The sequence below is a fragment of the Schistocerca serialis genome, chromosome 4 (genome assembly GCF_023864345.2).
Source record: "Schistocerca serialis cubense isolate TAMUIC-IGC-003099 chromosome 4, iqSchSeri2.2, whole genome shotgun sequence".
Classification (NCBI taxonomy): Eukaryota; Metazoa; Arthropoda; class Insecta; order Orthoptera; family Acrididae; genus Schistocerca; species Schistocerca serialis.
Window position 1 is genome coordinate 461,804,233 of NC_064641.1, and position 14,116 is coordinate 461,818,348.

Consider the following 14,116-nt stretch of genomic DNA (forward strand, 5'->3'; position numbering starts at 1 on the left):
AGACATCGAAGCAGTTATGCCTTTTGGCTATATATACCACAGTTACCAGAAAGAGCTGGATTTATTATTTTGCTAGCAGACAAAGCGCTACCTTTTTGATGATAACTTTTCTACTTTGGCTCGTAGTTTGGAAGTGCTAAATCTTTGTCATTTCTTGAATTTGAGCTGGCTCTGTGTGGCTTGAACGTACCTTTAGAACTATCTGGTCAGTTCATACTCATGTTTGATTGGAAATTCTGCTGTCCCTTATTTGTATTGTTCACGCCATGAAGCATAAGTGAATCGTTGCAAGTCATACGACTTTTTGGGTACCTCCTCTGTAAATCTGGGAGTTCAGACATAAACAGTGAGTGACTGAGTACTTGTTTTCGCGTACTTTGATTTTGCACGTGATACTACCGTAGTTGTGGCAACATCTTATTTAAAGTTGTTTATGGTCGTATGTCTTGGCAAGTCATATGACAGTTGTAACTCCTTCATTCTGCTGAATGTTCGGAGCTGAACAACGAGCAGCTGTGTGTACCTGTGTTTTTCGTGTTTATTAACTGGCTTCACTGGCTTCCTATATATCTATTGTTGTTTTTTTACTGTACGAGTAGCATGTATCTAATAACGGCGCACGCTACTGGCTATAAAGTTTTGAGGAATTGTGTTAGGAAGGGACGGGCACAAAGGATTAGATGCTTTCAGTTTGAAATTGTGTTGCTGACCCAACTGTGTATTAGCTGGCCCATAGAGACAAAAGATTTTTCTACTTAGTATTTGGTTTTGGCAAATTTATGTTGTAGGTTGTGATTGATCATGATATGTCTTGATTTAGTTTGTGTTTCACTTTGTTCAAATGTATCTGTAATGATGTTACTAAAGTTACAACTTGTTGTGGCTTCAACAATTGTTAGTGAAGAAGGTGAAGCATTGGGCGCTGAATGACTTTGTAAACACCAAGTGCTCGCACCAGGAAGAACACACCCGCGGCAAAAGAAGGTATACTTCGTTCAAAATTCAAGTTGCCGAGTGAGATAACTTTGTGGTAATCTTGTGTTTACTCTGTTTCGGAACACGGCTGGCTGTTAAGAGATTTGTATGTCACTCTACCTGGATGTTAGTTTCCCATTGAAGTGCTTATCTTAAGCTAGCGTCTGTTTTTCAGTGCTTTAAAGACACCATGTTAAGCGTTTGTTCTTTTGTTGGAATATGATAGAGTTCCGTTATTAGACTGCTCTTAGAGTGCTTCAAATGGTTCAAATGGCTCTAAGCACTATGGGACGCAACATCTGAGGTCATCAGTCCCGTAGACTTAGAACCACTTAAGCCTAATTAACGTAAGGACATCACACACATACATGCCCGAGGCAGGATGCGAACCTGCGACCGTAGCAGGCAGCCGCGTGGTTCAGAAATGAAACTCCTAGAACCGTTCGGTCACAGCGGCCGGCTGTTAGAGTGCCTTCAGGTTTTCTATGGAAGTGCATTGACGTGTAATTCTTGGTTTGCGTCCGTAAGGTTTTTGTTTCATGCGCCGTCTTAGTGCTAGGTGTTAGTTTTGGCGCCTGTATAAATTCCTAGAGAATTTTCCTGTTTCTGAAGTCCCAGCATGTGTGGCAGTTCGAAAGACGCTTACGGGTATAATCAAGAGCAATTTCTTATAAGCACCTTGGTGAATGGAATCGCCACGCGGAGTAATTTTTTAATGTGAAATTTCTTTAACTTTTTAAAATAGAACTAACGATATTAACATTCTACATCTCTGTTCTTCGTATCTTCACATTGCAGCCCTTTGCCGCTAGAGGGCTCCGAATAATAGCTTGTTAACATGGCGGTGTGTTACGTAACTACGTCGGTGCGTGACAAACAGCTGCTGTTATGGAGTTTCGGATTCGAAAATTTCCTCTCCTTCAGCATGAAATGCCAGAGTATAAAAGAGCGCTGCGACATCTGCAGCAATCCGACGCCTTGAGCTCATATAGTCCCGCCTTGGCCCCATCGGATTTTCAGCTGTTTCCAGAACTCAAAGAACTCCTGGAGGACTTCACTTAGGTAGTGATGAAGTGGTGCAAGCAGAGGTGAGGTTGTGGCTCCGTCAGTATAGTCAAACATTCTACAGTGGCAGTAGCAACGAAATGATCCCTTTTTGGTAGAAATGTATTCGTCACTAGGGTGACCATGTTGAGAAATAAATATGTAGACATGAAGAATAAAGATGTAGAATGTAATAACGTTCGATTTGTTTAAGAAGCGCCGGCCGCGGTGGTCTAGCGGTTCTAGGCGCTCAGTCCGGAACCGCGCGACTGCTACGGTCGCAGGTTCGAATCCTGCCTCGGGCATGGATGTGTGTGATGTCCTTAGGTTAGTTAGGTTTAAGTAGTTCTAAGTTCTAGGGGACTGATGACCACAGATGTTAAGTCCCATAGTGCTCAGAGCCATTTGAACCATATTTTTGTTTAAGAAGCCATAATAGTTTTCACATAAAAAAATCTGGAGGCACTATTTTTCTCCACGCCCTCGTACGTTTGCCATAAAACATTTCTGCTGTGTAACAATGTGAGGAACCAAATACTACGATGGTGGGTCAGTTGGCCTCAGGAGAGGATATAAAAATGCCTTGTGGCAAGGGCCTCCCTTCGTTTAGACCATTCGCCTGGTGCAAGTCTTTCGAGTTGACGCCACTTTGGCGACTTGTGTGTCGGTGGGGATGAAATTATGATGATAAGGACAAAACAGTACCCAGTCCCTGAGTGGAGAAAATCTCCGACCCATCCGGGAATCGAACCCGTGACGTTAGGTAGGGTATTTCGTCGCGCTGACCATTCAGCTACCAGGAGCGGACAGGTGAGCATACAACCGCTTTATGACACCATGCCCAACCGAATCAGTGCATGCATAAAGGCTAGAGGGGTGCAACGTCATAGTGGTAGTACGCTAATTCTGCCAAGTTATTTGTAAATTTGACTCGTATTTGTAATCACTAAAATAACACCACACATCTTCTCAATCCATAAAGTTTTATTTAGTTTCCGCCTTCTCTTGTAGGCGCTTCAATGTTTTTGTCAGGTTGCGTACTTGGATTTGAACTTAAGGCAGTGCTTAAATTGATATGGATCAACTGAAACTTCTGTACTTCTCATATACGTTAGACAAAATGTGACAACACATTCGTATTTCTTATATGCATGATGATGACTTAACGCTGAATTTTATTTCGTCGTATTATGTTAATTTCCTTGTGTTTATACGACTACCATGCTCATGGGACACAGATTCAATCATAACCCACATTACGTATATAAACAGAGAAATAGTACTGTGTGAGGGAAATCCGTTTAAGTTTTTACTCACTGATTTGTTTTCTGCATTCTCCTTCAGTTTATATTACTGTACAATGTGTAGTAACTGACCTGTTTGGTATGTCATCATTACAACGTACGTCTCGCCCGACACTTGAAAGTGACATCACGACGCACAGGTATAAAACCAGCCCCTCCAGACACAACGAGGGAGTTCGTTATTGAGACGCTAAGTGTGTGAGTCGTGTTACTGTTTCGATAACATCGATTGCAGCCTTATCGAATCTAGACAATATCAGTGGTATCATCTATAATCAAAGGGATAAATAAACACATCAATTATACGAAATATCGCATTTAATTTACTCGTTGGCCACATAGGGAAACCAACCTGAAACCTAAACTCAATAAAAGACGAGCCGTGGATCTGACTCATTTACATTCAACGAGTCCTTTAAATTTGTTGAAGAACTGATAAATGACGAATAAATTGAAACAGAGGATGACACGCGTAAAGCTGAAATACTAAACACCTTTTTCCAAAGCTGCTTCACAGAGGAAGACCGCACTGCAATTCCTTTTCTAAATCCTCGCACAAACGAAAAAATGGCTGACATCGAAATAAGTGTCCAAGGAATAGAAAAGCAGCTGGAATCACTCAACAGAGGAAAGTCCACTAGACCTGACGGGATACCAATTCGATTCTACACAGAGTACGCGAAAGAACTTGCCCCCCTTCTAACAGCCGTGTACCGCAAGTCTCTAGAGGAACGGAGGGTTCCAAATGATTGGAAAAGAGCACAGATAGTCCCAGTCTTCAGGAAGGGTCGTCGAGCAGATGCGCAAAACTATAGACCTATATCTCTGACGTCGATCTGTTGTAGAATTTTAGAACATGTTTTTTGCTCGAGTATCGTGTCGTTTTTGGAAACCCAGAATCTACTATGTAGGAATCAACATGGATTCCGGAAACAGCAATCGTGTGAGACCCAACTCGCTTTATTTGTTCATGAGACCCAGAAAATATTAGATACAGGCTCCCAGGTAGATGCTATTTTTCTTGACTTCTGGAAGGCGTTCGATACAGTTCCGCACTGTCGCCTGATAAACAAAGTAAGAGCCTACGGAATATCAGACCAGCTGTGTGGCTGGATTGAAGAGTTTTTAGCAAACAGAACACAGCATGTTGTTATCAATGGAGAGACGTCTACAGACGTTAAAGTAACCTCTGGCGTGCCACAGGGGAGTGTTATGGGACCATTGCTTTTCACAATATATATAAATGACCTAGTAGATAGTGTCGGAAGTTCCATGCGGCTTTTCGCGGATGATGCTGTAGTATACAGAGAAGTTGCAGCATTAGAAAATTGTAGCGAAATGCAGGAAGATCTGTAGCGGATAGGCACTTGGTGCAGGGAGTGGCAACTGACCCTTAACATAGACAAATGTAATGTATTGCGAATAGATAGAAAGAAGGATCCTTTATTGTATGATTATATGATAGCGGAACAAACACTGGTAGCAGTTACTTCTGTAAAATATCTGGGAGTATGCGTGCGGAACGATTTGAAGTGGAATGATCACATAAAATTAATTGTTGGTAAGGCGGGTACCAGGTTGAGATTCATTGGGAGAGTCCTTAGAAAATGTAGTCCATCAACAAAGGAGGTGGCTTACAAAACACTCGTTCGACCTATACTTTATTGCTCATCAGTGTGGGATCCGTACCAGATCGGTCTGACGGAGGAGATAGAGAAGATCCAAAGAAGAGCGGCGCGTTTCGTCACAGGGTTATTTGGTAACCGTGATAGCGTTACGGAGATGTTTAATAAACTCAAGTGGCAGACTCTGCAAGAGAGGCGCTCTGCATCGCGGTGTAGCTTGCTCGCCAGGTTTCGAGAGGGTGCGTTTCTGGATGAGGTATCGAATATATTGCTTCCCCCTACTTATACCTCCCGAGGAGATCACGAATGTAAAATTAGAGAGATTAGAGCGCGCACGGAGGCTTTCAGACAGTCGTTCTTCCCGCGAACCATACGCGACTGGAACAGGAAAGGGAGGTAATGACAGTGGCACGTAAAGTGCCCTTCGCCACACACCGTTGGGTGGCTTGCGGAGTATAAATGTAGATGTAGATGTAGATGTAAATTTAGGTACAGCTCAAAGAGCATGTAGATACCATGTGCATAGAAAATAACGTTAAGGTTAGTAGCAAGTACGGTGTTGTAGCCTGTCACGAAAAAAGACACCTCACTGCAGCAAAAGCACCTGACGTGTGGAAATCAATGTTGATGTGAACTCAATAGCTGGAAATGTAGTGCAGCGTTAACGTTACGCCTACAAGCAACGTGAGTCTGAATCAGCACCGTTGAACGAGAGATAGACTCCACTTAGTTAACAACACATCCTCCTACCTAATTTAAAATAATTTCGTCCAGAAAACTACGAAAGAACGTAAATACAGCTTCAAGAACGATATATGAAGAGCTCGATCAGTTCACCACGCCGTGTTATGTATTTATGGTAGAGCTGTTATGCTCTTTTACACATTGTGTGTTTGCCGTTACCCCTAGCATTGCGTATGTCAACGGCACAACTAACAGCCGTACAAATAATATGGCTGCTACTCTTTGGATCCATCTCCATTAAGATGGGGAGGTGGAATATTAGAATCAGCAGTTCAGTGGTAGGTAGATGTAGGATACATCACTACAGATAAAGTGCTGCCCCGGAATAACTTTCAAGAAGATGGGTACTTGATTCAAAGTTACTTCATTTACTTTAGTCTTTAAGCTCTTTGTTTTAGTGTAAAGTTTTTGAAACCACCTGTATATCGGACGCAGAACACTTCCTCTCGAGCATTACGAAAGAGGCCGTTAAATGAAACGTCACGTGCAGGATCCTTTAAACAAGGTGAATATTAGGTGAGAGGACAAATTCAGCGGGTGATTCATAGCAGGAAAAGGAACAAAAAAGTTCGTATCAACAAATTTTAGGAAATGTGCGGTAAGTCGGTAATAAAGCAATTGGTACTCGTACATTACAGATATTCGAAATGGTCACCATGGGATCCTGTGCAATCGTGCACGCATCGCATCACAAACTACGTCATTATTTCAAACGCTGTAGCCAGTTGCGTGACAGACTACACGGGCAAGGCTTTGCACCTCAGCAAATGATTCAAGACAAACAACACTCTGCAGATTCTCCCACAAGTAAACGATCAAGGTATTTTACGTCCGGTGATCGACTTCGCCAGGTACAAGACTCACGTCCTGTCCGTGTCATGAGCGAATGTTGAAGTGTTCACGAATAATGACACAGAAGTGGGGTGGTGGTCCATCATGCATCAGGCACATTACCTTATCGTCTTGATATGGACACAGTCTCAGGAAAAAAGTGCTCTGCGGAGTTTCCACTTACGTGTGTCCATTGCGATGTTGTGGTAAAACATATGGTCAAAGTAGGCGGTCGCCAATAGCACGTGGCCAAACACGGATGCTAAATCATTGGCAATGCGATGATTCATCCATCCCCGAAGGTATTATGCAGCTCACACAGGGGGTAACTGCGTAGATTTATTACGCCATCTCTACCGAAGATCGCATCATCGGTAAATAGTAACTATGACTGTGGCCTAATGCAACATCTAGTGACGAAACCTCTAACGTAAAGTAAACCATCCTTTTGGCTTATTGCCGGCCGCGGTGGCCGTGCGGTTCTAGGCGCTTCAGTCCGGAACCGCGGGACTGCTACGGTCGCAGGTTCTAACCCTGCCTCGGGCATGGATGTGTGCGATGTCCTTAGGTTAGTTAGGTTTAAGTAGTTCTAAGTTCTAGGGACTGATGACCTAAGATGTTAAGTCCCATAGTGCTCATAGCCATTTTTTTTTTTTTTTTTTTTTTTTTTTTTTTTTTTTTTTTTTTTTGCTTATTACTGGGGTAACTTTCTATATCGAGCAGAATTTGTTGATCCAGAGCAGGCGTACGGACAACTACGACAATACGACCGTTCATCCATGTGAAGGGTCATAAGCTCACACAAAGGCCGACTGCAGACGGTAAGTGGCTAGGTAAATCAGTAAATCTCGAAAGTTTCAAAATGCTTCACGTGAATGGTAACCATCTCGGCTTTCTTCAGGAATGAGTAACGCACCAGTGCTGAAATCAACAACCTGCAGTAGACGGAATAATGCTATTCACCAGTGCCATCTCCGTTGGCACATATATATACACAGTGTTCAAATGAAAAGGTAGGAAACGTCCTAACAACCAGTCAAGCAGAAAATTGAATACGGCTTTGGGATAACGTAGTGAGACATCTAGAACACGAATATAACATCTCCTCCTAAATAATTCCAAGCTGTGCGCTCAACAAGTAGGGCGATGCTCGCCGTCTGCTTCGAAGTCTGAGGTCCGATGCTCGAATTCCTCGAGCGCGAGGAAACCATCAACACCGACGCGCATTGTGAAACACTGAGCTGCTTACGCAAGACCATCGAGAGCGCACGACCTGGTCTGCTCACGGGATGAGCTATACTGCTCCTTAGATTGCACAAACCGTAATTGCCAAGTTCAGCTGGGAGCAGCGTGAGGATCAGTCCTACAGCCCAGACATGTCGCCTTGCGACTTCAACGTGTTTAGTCAGAGCGCATCCACTCGGGCGACGAAATGAAGGACTCAGTCTCCTGTCACAGCCACAGGAATTCTGGGAAAAGAGAATCCTTTGGCTCGTGAAACAGTGGGGTAGGTGTGCTCAGGCCTCTCGTCATTACTTTTGAATAAAAATCGCTATTATATCGACAGTGTTGTTTCGTACCTTTTCTTTAGAACAACTCTCATACAGTAATTAAATAACAATCCTGCATAACGTATAAAATAATGCACCAGTGTTAATTACTTTACCTCAGTCAAACTATTCATTTCCGGACACAAGTTGGTAAAAAAATTTTTATTCCTTTTTCTGTCAGAATGACCTACTGAAGTTTGTCGTTCCCTTTCTTAACGTTCACCCAGTATTTTCACTGCTGGCCACTAAAATTGCAAAATGAGGAAGGACGGTATATAATAACTCTTAGTAATTGTGCATATGAAGTGTAGGAGAAAGAAAACATTATTGAATTTATAGAATTTGGACACACTAGGAGAAAAACTTAGGACATAGAACTACCGCCTCAAACAGCAACAACGGCAAGGTGCCGAGTCGAAATGAACTAGAGTGGCAGATATGGGTGTGTCATTCCATGATGTTTCAACTATATAGTTGAGGTCATCAGTCATAACAGCTGGCGGGTGGCGGCGCGCCCGTCTCTCCTCACCAAACACCGGAAGTTTTCAGGGAGTAAAACACGGAAAACGTGCTAGCCACGGCAACAGTCAATCGGCCTCCATGCCGAGGTAGGTCAGGACAGCACGTGGAACATCCGGTTTTGCCTTTCCTTGAAAGATGACGTTACAGAGACCGCGATGTTTCGGCACAGCAACTGTTTGATTGATGTCGGATACATTGTCATGTAAGAGACAGAATCTCGCGATGGTAACATTGAATAAAAAGTTCTCGGTCTTCTAGCCGCACCAAGTTCTTAATTTCCAGGAGCTTCCAACCAACACTCTTTGAGCGTTGCCAAGTGGTACGACAGCCATTACACTGCTAGTATTCTCTTGTGTACTCTAACTGACGGCTGTAATGTCGCTGGTGCTCGCGGCACCACCATATACACTGAAGAGCCAAAGAAACTGGTACACCTGCCTAATATGGTGCAGGGCCCCCGAGACCACGCAGCAGTGTCGCAACACGATGGGGCATGAACTCTATTATTGTCTGGGGTAGTGCTGGAGGGAACTGACACCATTAATTCTGCCTGGCTGTCCATAAATCCGTAAGAATACGAGGGGGTGGATATCTCTTCTGAACAGCACGCTGTAAGGCATCCCAGATATGCCCAATAGCCTAATGTTCCTGTCTGGGGAGTTTGGTGGCCAACGGAAGTGTTTAAACACAGAAAAGTATTCCTGGAGCCACTCTCTAGTAATTCTGGATTGGCATTGGAGTGTGGCAATGCCCTGCTGGAATTGCCCAAATCCGTCGAAATGCACAATGGACATGAAAGGATGCAGGTCATCAGATAGGATGCTTAGGTGCGTGTCACCTGTCAGAGTCGTATGTAGACGTATCAGGTGCCCCATATCACTCCAACTGCACACGCTCACAACATTACAAACCTCCAACAGCTTGAACAGTTCCCTGTTGATACTTATGTTCCATGGTTTCATGAGGTTGTCTCCATACTCGTACACGTCCATCGACTCGACACAATTTGAAACGAGACTCATACGACCAGTCTTTAACAGTCCATTTTAAGTGTTGACGGGCCCAGGGAAGGCGTAAAGCTTCGTGTCGTACAATCATCAAGGGTACACGAGTGGATCTTCGGCTCCAGAAGCCCGTCTCGAAGATATTTTGCTGAATGGTTGGCACGCTGGCACTTGCTGATGGCTTAGCAATGAAATCTGTAGCAGTTTGCGGAAGGGCTACGGTCGCAGGTTCGAATCCTGCCTCGGGCGTGGATGTGTGTGATGTCCTTAGGTTAGTTAGGTTTAAGTAGTTCTAAGTTCTAGGGGACTGATGACCACAGCAGTTGAGTCCCATAGTGCTCAGAGCCATTTTTTTTGCGGAAGGGTTGCATTTCTGTCACGTTGAACGATTCTCTTCTGTCGTCGTTGGTCCCGTTCTTGCAGGATCTTTTTCCCACCTCTGCGATGTCGGAGATTTGATGCTTTACCGGATTCTTGAAGACATGATCGTACGGGAAAATCTCCACTTCATCGCTACCTCTGAGATGCTGTGTCCCATCGCTCGTGAGCCGTCACACCACTTTCAAACTCACTTAAATCTTGATAACGTGCCGTTGTAGCAGCAGTAAACGATCTAAAAACTGCTACAGACACTCGTTGTCTTATACAGGCGTTGCCGTCCGCAGCGCCGTATTCTACCTGTTTACATATCTCTGGATTTGAATACATGTACCTATCCCAGTTTCGTTGGCGCTTCAGTGTATATTATGTGTTACGGACAGTGGGATTATCGGTATGTAGTTCTTTGTCTGTAATCGTAGTCGAGCTGGAACTGGAATATGAGCGGCAGCATCTGCTGACCTTCTCCGCCGTCAAGTCGCAGAGGCCCACCGGAAGGGTGAGAGGGAGGTCGCAAAAGCGGAAGTGGCGGGTGGCGGGTGGCGCGTGGCGACGCCTACCTGCGCAGATGTGTGGCCCACGTGCCGAGCCGCCACTCCGCCACGCGAGGAAACACGCCCAATCTGTTCCAGCTGAGGACGGCCGCTCGCTGGCCGGCTAGGCGCGACTCGGTAAGCCACCCCGCTTCCGCCGCACAATTCATTACGTATTGACTGCAGCGCACCGACGGTTGCTACGAAGGCGCGTCCATTGTGGCCGTCCACAGGAAGGCGTAATTGGCTGCGGCCGACGGGCCGAGTCCTGCAGAGCGCAGGGGCGCTGCCCACCCACGTGCGCTTCCGATATCAGCCCGTTTCGTAACCAAGAAAACACTGCTTCCGCTGCTAGTGATGGTCGGAGGGTTTCCCCGTCCTCTGCCTTATGCGTGTCATCGCAGTCATCCAAACTGCAAGTCTCGTTGCAGAGTCGTTGACACAGAATTGCCTCGCTGTAGTAACCATAATGGAAGTAAAAATACGCATCTCGGCTGAAAGGGGTCTGTGTGCTGCGCACCCTTTCATTCACCTTGTAATTCTTCAAGCTTTCCCGGCGAGGCGTTGTCATGTTGACTAATCCGGTCTCTGCCGGTTATTAGCGTCTTTACTGCACGATATTCAACCGCGTGAGTCGCAGTCTTCTTCAGGTGTTATCTGACACTGATTCCAGTGTGGAACGAGTCCGGTATTTGTGCCTACGTTGTACTAGGCCTTCCCTCTGCGGTCCGCGCAGCGTCTGGAGCTTGTCTGTGGTGTGCGCCGACCAATAGCAACGGCTGTACCATTTTCTTCTAGCCGCGGCAGTTCCGAACGCTGTACGCGTACTTTGTGGTTCTTATCCGTTGTCAATACAGCGGAATTAATAACTGAATGGCGTTCAAGTTGTGATAGACGTTTTATCTTCCGATTGTCGTCATTTGAGTCCTTCTGTGAATGAGGACTTTCTGTTACCGTGTTGTGTCGTGTTAGGCGTTCCGTCCGAAGTGCTTGCCCCCCCAGGAGCGACTGCAGCGTCATTTTCAGGTCGATTGTGTTCAAATCGTCGGTCGAGACTCGGAAAAGCGTCCTCAGATACTTTGTCTGTTGCCTGAGGTGCCATTTCATGTACGTCCTTTGTTACATGTCCTGGGCTGTCATCTCTAATTCCATCCTTGTGTCCCTCGGGGTCTGGATGTTTTCTACGTCGCATCTTCAGCAGATCGAGTGCTGGGTTCCAGGCCGAGCTCAGCTGGAAACCGGTGTGCCGGTTAATGAGATTCTCCGCAACCTTAATCTCAATAGATTCTTTGATGACGCTGTCCCAGTATCTCGATGTTAAAATCTTGGCATGATTCAACTTGTTTGTCTTGTTGCAAACGACTGTTTGCCTTTCTGTTACACACAAAAATACACTGTCTAATCAAATGGGGTATGTCCATACATCGTCTCTATGCAATGAACTCTGCTGCGGACATGTTTAATGAGGTCCCTTAATGTAAGCGGAGGGATGGCTGCCCGTTCTTCCTCAGGGGCCGAAACTACAGTAGGTAGGGATGTTGACGTTCCAACTCATCCCAAAGGTGTTCCACTGGTTTGAGATCGGGACTCTGGCGGGACCAGTACGAAAGGAATGTTATTGACCGTAATCCATTACCTCACAGTTGCTGCTTCATGACAGAATGCCTTGTCACTCTAGTGCAATCAGTCATTACTTGCAAACTGTACCTCTGCTGGACCAGTACACGATGCTTCGGAATTCACCGTTTCCTTAAGGGCGAAAAGGGGAGCACGCTCCAACCGCGAAAAGCGACCCATACCGTGACACCACCTCCTCTATCCTTCACTGTTGACACTACACATGGTTGCTAGGAATTCGTAAAAACCAGATCCATCCATGAGATGGCCACAGGGTATAGCGTGGTTCGTCACTGCAAACCACTCGCTCCCAGTCATCCACTGTCCCATGTCGTAGCTCCTCACACCACCTCAAACGTCGCTTAACATTGACTACAGAGATGTGTCTCTTGTGAGGAACTGCTCGACCAATGTACACCATTCTTCTTAACTGCCTATGCCCAGTCTTTGTGATAGCTGTAGTGCTGGCAGCACTTTGGAAGTGGCGAATGATTCCTTCCGCAGATTTCATGTGGCTTTTTACAACCACCGTCCGCAACGCTGGATGGTCCTTGTCCGTCTCTACATGAGGCCTCGGTATAACTGTGGCTGTTCCTTTGCGTTTCCACTTTGTAAAGTGGCTATAATTTCGAGCAATACAAGAACTAATCCACATACTTTACCGTGATCTACAAACACGATTAGGTATCATGTGATAGGTTGTACTTTGTATATATGAATATATAAAGGAGACTGACATTGTCACGCACGTCTTGTAAATAATTGTTAACGCTTATTGCATGAAAGGTGACGGAGTGTCTTTATTATAAAAAACGGCGTAATTAATGATTTCCTATACTAGTAGAGTTTGGAACGCCAGTGGAGATGAAACGGCAGGCAGAACTCAAGCTCTGGGTGGAAGGCCGCACAGGTGGTGGTCCTGCTTAAACACACGAAGCAGCTAGACGGACGTCGTGGCACCTGAGCTCTGGAGCACAATAAGATGACGGCAGGCAGCTATTGTAGTAGGAGACGGAAGGATAACCGGATAATACTTCCGAACGCTGAAAATCTTGGACACAGGTGAGAGGAACGAAGAAGCGGCACCTCGGAAACCACGCAGGCTGGGTTATTTCCAAGGACTTATACTCAGAAGGGTATTATTGTACGAGTATAGGTTTTTCCTCTCAAACCTTCCGCGCTGGACGACAAAAGACTAAAATATGGTTGGTCGGCGTTCGGAAGAATCTGTAGAGAGGGAGAATATTCCGTGATTTCGGGAATATGATTCGTTTTCGGAATTATGATGGTGGGGAGCCAAGCCTTGCTGGGAAGTCAGCGCTAGAGAGACGAGGTCTTCTGTTGTGAGCGCCCGTGTGTGACGGTCGCTCGGTATCAGCTTTGTTGATATAGACGGACTTTTTGTCTTTGCTCTCAGGAGAGTTTATAGTTAGAACAGTTATGCAATGTATTGTTGCGAATCTGTACGATTCTGGACTTCATCTCCGGGTTGGAAGTCGTCGTTGAATACGCAGCGTTCAGTAATTGAGAGCACTTCCTCTGTCTATACTTACGTTGTGACGTTTTCTGAACTCTGTTCTTGTGGCTGGGAGTTCGCTTGTCTCGTCTGTAGACCACAAAGAGGAGAAGACAGCATTAGAGTATATTATCAGAGGCCCGCTGAGCCGTGGTAATAAATTGCTGTTTTGAAGAGCGCGCCGCAGCGCGTTGTGTGAAGCAGTCGCCCTCCGTTTCTCGCGGTGGCGCCGCGAACGCAGCTTTGGTGTCTCCCTCTGGTGGGAAAGCGGAAAGGTTGCCTGTTGACGTGCATTTAAGGGGCGCTATCAGCTCGGCAGTCGGTCAGTCGGAGTGAGGCTAGGTCAGTCTCGCGTCAACAGTTGCTGGTCTGTCTCTCGTTCGCATTTGTGCGGCAGTTAGCGCCTGTCTGTCGTCGGAGTGCGAGTATGTCTGTCGTTTGGATCAAACTTTAAGCCGGAATATGAGAGTCTT